At 56.1% G+C, this 5,278-nt stretch overlaps 1 non-coding gene across 1 annotated transcript in view; it reads left to right on the forward strand.

The window, feature by feature from the left end:
- Positions 1-525, forward strand: part of LOC122332088 — a 4,000-nt gene extending 3,475 nt beyond the window's left edge. The window contains exon 1 of the ribosomal RNA XR_006248435.1: positions 1-525. This exon is cut by the window's left edge and continues 3,475 nt beyond it. This is a non-coding gene — a ribosomal RNA (28S ribosomal RNA).
- Positions 526-5,278: the final 4,753 nt, after the last annotated feature.

The following is a 5,278-nucleotide window of genomic DNA, read 5'->3' on the forward strand; positions in this document are numbered from 1 at the left end:
ATGTCGGCTCTTCCTATCATTGTGAAGCAGAATTCACCAAGCGCTGGATTGTTCACCCACCAATAGGAACGTGAGCTGGGTTTAGACCGTCGTGAGACAGGTTAGTTTTACTTTACTGATACAACGCCGCTGCAATAGTAATCCTGCTCAGTACGAGAGGAACCGCAGGTTCAGACATTTGCGCGTGTGCTTGGCTGAGAAGCCACTGGTGCGGTTACCATCTGCGGATTATGACTGAACGCCTCTAAGTCAGAATCCCGCCTAAGAGGCAACGATACCGCTGCGCCGCGTACTTCGATTGGCACGGATAGCCGCCACACCCGGGCGCGTGAGGAGAGCCGCACGAGACTGGACCGGGTGCGCCGAACGAGCGCCGCCCCACTTCAGACCAAAAACACCGAGTTTGTGGAGAATGTGGTGCAAAATGACTCGTGAGACGACCTGATTCTGGGTCAGGGTTTCAGAGTGGCAGAGCAGCTCACTCGCCATGCATCCATTGAAAGTCATCCCTAGATCCACCTTTGTCGGTCCGAGGAGGAGGCCCAGCCGGGCGACTCGGCTGGCATACTCTCCTCCCCGCCGGGGGTACCAGTGGAGCGGAGAGAGTGGCAGGCGGAGAGGGGCAGAGTCCGAGCCGGGCGGAGGGGCGGATTCGGCCGGACGGGGAGCCGCGCGCCCTCTCCGGAAGAAAAAAAAACCCCTCCAAAACCTAAGTCGATGGGGGGTACCAGTGGCGGAGAGGAACCGAGGGAACGGCGGAGAGGGCCGCCCCGAGAGAGGGCTGACTCGGCCGGACGGGGAGCCGGCGAGCCCTCTCCGAAGAAAAAAAAACCCCTCCAAAACCTAAGTCGATGGGGGGTACCAGTGGCGGAGAGGAACCGAGGGAACGGCGGAGAGGGCCGCCCCGAGAGAGGGCTGACTCGGTCGGACGGGGGAGCCGGCGAGCCCTCTCCGAAGAAAAACCTCCAAAACCTAAGTCGATGGGGGGTACCAGTGGCGGAGAGGAACCGAGGAACGGCGGAGAGGGCCGCCCCGAGAGAGGGCTGACTCCGGTCGGACGGGGAGCCGGCGGCCTCTCCGAAGAAGAAAAACCTCCAAAACCTAAGTCGATGGGGGGTACCAGTGGCACGGTTCTTTTGAGAGCGCGGTTGTGCTGAGATAGTGACCCCGGCTTAATAGTGGGAGTACCGGCACGAACGGAGAACAGGTGTGGGTCCTCTGAGAACCCTACGGGAGGCTTTTCGGAGGTGATGCCCGAGAGGGCGAGGTGTGCCGGGGCGGGATCGGTCGTGAGCAGGGCCTGATGTCTGTAAGGCTGAGATGAGCTCGGGGGTCGTGAAGGTGCGCTGTCTCGAGAAGTGGCGCTTAACCCGCCTTGATGGGCTGTGAGATGCGCCTGGATGTTTGGACTTAGGTTTTGAACGCTTAAAAATACTCCGGGTGGCGGGGTCGAGGGGGAAAGCGCCTCGTGAAGTGGGGCTTAACGCGCCGAGATCGGCTGTGAGATGCGCCTGGATGTTTGGACTTAGGTTTTGAACGCTTAAAAATACTCCCGTGGCGGGGTCGAGTGGGAAAGCGCCCGTGAAGTGGGGCTTAACGCGCCGAGATCGCTGTGAGATGCGCCTGGATGTTTGGACTTAGGTTTTGAACGCTTAAAAATACTCCGGGTGGCGGGGTCGAGGGGAAAGCGCCCGTGAAGTGGGGCTTAACGCGCCGAGATCGCTGTGAGATGCGCCTGGATGTCTGGACTTAGGTTTTGAACGCTTAAAAATACCTCCGTGGCGGGGTCGAGGGGAAAGCGCCCGTGAAGTGGGGCTTAACGCGCCGAGATCGGCTGTGAGATGCGCCTGGATGTTTGGACTTAGGTTTTGAACGCTTAAAAATACTCCGTGGCGGGGTCGAGGGGAAAGCGCCCGTGAAGTGGGGCTTAACGCGCCGAGATCGGCCTGTGAGATGCGCCTGGATGTTTGGACTTAGGTTTTGAACGCTTAAAAATACTCCGTGGCGGGGTCGAGGGGAAAGCGCCCGTGAAGTGGGGCTTAACGCGCCGAGATCGGCTGTGAGATGCGCCTGGATGTTTGGACTTAGGTTTTGAACGAAAAAATTTCTCCAGGGAGGCCGGGTCGAGGGGAAAGCGCCCGAAGTCGACTTAACCCGCCGAGATCGCCTGAAATATGCGCCTGGATGTTTGGACTTAGGTTTTGAAAGCAAAAAAATTTACTCCAGGGTGGCGGGGGTCGAGTGGGAAAGCGCCCGAAAGTCGACTTAACCCGCCGAGATCGCCTGAAATATGCGCCTGGATGTCTGGACTTAGGTTTTGAACGAAAAAATTTCTCCAGGGAGGCCGGGTCGAGGGAAAGCGCCCGAGAAGTCGACTTAACCCGCTGAGATCGCTGAAATATGCGCCTGGATGTTTGGACTTAGGTTTTGAACGAAAAAATTTCTCCAGGGAGGCCGGGTCGAGGGAAAGCGCCCGAGAAGTCGACTTAACCCGGCTGAGATCGGCTGAAATATGCGCCTGGATGTTTGGACTTAGGTTTTGAAAGCAAAAAAAAATCCTCCAGGGTGGAGGGGTCGAGGGGAAAGCGCCCGAGAAGTCGTGACTTAACCCGCCGAGATCGGCTGGATGAAGCGCGCCTGGATGTCTGGACTTAGGTTTTGAACGAAAAAATTTCTCCAGGGAGGCCGGGTCGAGGGGAAAGCGCCCGAGAAGTCGACTTAACCCGCTGAGATCGGCTGAAATATGCGCCTGGATGTTTGGACTTAGGTTTTGAACAAAAAAATTTCTCCAGGGAGGCCGGGTCGAGTGGAAAGCGCCCGAGAAGTCGCACTTAACCCGGCTGAGATCGGCTGAAATATGCGCCTGGATGTTTGGACTTAGGTTTTGAACGAAAAAATTCTCCAGGGAGGCCGGGTCGAGGGAAAGCGTCCGGGAAGTCGCACTTAACCCGCCCGAGATCGCCTGGAAATATGCGCCTGGATGTCTGGACTTAGGTTTTGAACGAAAAAATTCTCTCCAGGGAGGCCGGGTCGAGTGGGAAAGCGCCCGAGAAGTCGCACTTAACCCGGCCGAGATCGCTGAAATATGCGCCTGGATGTTTGGACTTAGGTTTTGAACGAAAAAATTTCTCCAGGGAGGCCGGGTCGAGTGGGAAAGCGCCCGAAGTCGACTTAACCCGCCGAGATCGCCTGAAATATGCGCCTGGATGTCTGGACTTAGGTTTTGAAAGCAAAAAAATCCTCCAGGGTGGCGGGGTCGAGTGGGAACGCGTCCGAGAAGTCGCACTTAACCCGCCGAGATCGCCTGAAATATGCGCCTGGATGTTTGGACTTAGGTTTTGAAAGCAAAAAAATCTCTCCAGGGTGGCGGGGTCGAGGGAAAGCGCCCGAAGTCGACTTAACCCGCCGAGATCGCCTGAAATATGCGCCTGATGTTTGGACTTAGGTTTTGAAAGCAAAAAAATCCTCCAGGGTGGCGGGGTCGAGTGGGAAAGCGCCCGAAGTCGCACTTAACCCGCCGAGATCGCCTGAAATATGCGCCTGGATGTTTGGACTTAGGTTTTGAACAAAAAAATTTCTCCAGGGTGGCGGGGTCGAGGGGAAAGCGCCCGAGAAGTCGCACTTAACCCGCTGAGATCGGCTGAAATATGCGCCTGGATGTTTGGACTTAGGTTTTGAACGAAAAAATTTCTCCAGGGAGGCCGGGTCGAGTGGGAAAGCGCCCGAAGTCGACTTAACCCGCCGAGATCGCCTGAAATATGCGCCTGATGTCTGGACTTAGGTTTTGAACGAAAAAATTTCTCCAGGGAGGCCGGGTCGAGTGGGAAAGCGCCCGAGAAGTCGCACTTAACCCGCCGAGATCGCTGAAATATGCGCCTGGATGTTTGGACTTAGGTTTTGAACGAAAAAATTTCTCCAGGGAGGCCGGGTCGAGTGGAAAGCGCCCGAAGTCGACTTAACCCGCCGAGATCGTCTGGAAATATGCGCCTGGATGTCTGGACTTAGGTTTTGAAAGCAAAAATCCTCCAGGGTGGCGGGGTCGAGTGGGAACGCTGGCCCGAGAAGTCGCGACTTAACCCGCCGAGATCGCCTGAAATATGCGCCTGGATGTTTGGACTTAGGTTTTGAAAGCAAAAAAATCCTCCAGGGTGGCGGGGTCGAGTGGAAAGCGCCCGGGAAGTCGACTTAACCCGCCGAGATCGCCTGAAATATGCGCCTGGATGTTTGGACTTAGGTTTGAAAAAGCAAAAAATCCTCCAGGGTGGCGGGGTCGAGTGGGAAAGCGCCCGGGAAGTCGACTTAACCCGCCGAGATCGCCTGAAATATGCGCCTGGATGTTTGGACTTAGGTTTTGAAAGCAAAAAAATCTCTCCAGGGTGGCGGGGGTCGAGTGGGAAAGGCGCCCGAAGTCGCACTTTAACCCGCCGAGATCGCCTGAAATATGCGCCTGATGTTTGGACTTAGGTTTTGAAAGCAAAAAATCCTCCAGGGTGGCGGGGTCGAGTGGGAAAGCCGCCCGAAGTCGTGTTTGGACTTAACCCGCCGAGATCGCCGAGATGAAATATGCGCCTGGATGTTTGGACTTAGGTTTTGAAAGCAAAAAAATCTCCAGGGTGGCGGGGTCGAGGGGAAAGCGTCCGAAGTCGACTTAACCCGCCGAGATCGCTCTGAAATATGCGCCTGGATGTTTGGACTTAGGTTTTGAAAGCAAAAAAATCTCCAGGGTGGCGGGGTCGAGTGGAAAGCGTCCGGTCGCACTTAACCCGCCGAGATCGCTGAAATATGCGCTGTTTGGAAGTGACTTAACCCGCCGAGATTAGGTTTTGAAAGCAAAAAATTTCCTCCAGGGTGGCGGGGTCGAGTGGAAAGCGCCCGGGAAGTCGACTTAACCCGCCGAGATCGCCTGAAATATGCGCCTGGATGTTTGGACTTAGGTTTTGAAAGCAAAAATTTCTCCAGGGTGGCGGGGTCGAGTGGGAAAGCGCCCGGGAAGTCGACTTAACCCGCCGATCGCCTGGATGAAGCGCCTGGATGTTTGGACTTAGGTTTTGAAAGCAAAAAATTCTCCAGGACGGCGGGGTCGAGGGGAAAGCGTCCGAAGGCGCACTTAACCCGGACTCGAGATCGGTCGGATGAAGCGCCTGGATGTTTGGACTTAGGTTTTGAACGCGAAAAAATTTCTCCAGGACGGCGGGGTCGAGTGGGAAAGCGTCCGGGAAGGCGACTTAACCCGGACTCGATCGGTCGGATGAAGCGCCTGGATGTTTGACTTAGGTTT

The sequence above is a fragment of the Puntigrus tetrazona genome, unplaced genomic scaffold (genome assembly GCF_018831695.1).
Source record: "Puntigrus tetrazona isolate hp1 unplaced genomic scaffold, ASM1883169v1 S000000003, whole genome shotgun sequence".
NCBI lineage: Eukaryota > Metazoa > Chordata > Actinopteri > Cypriniformes > Cyprinidae > Puntigrus > Puntigrus tetrazona.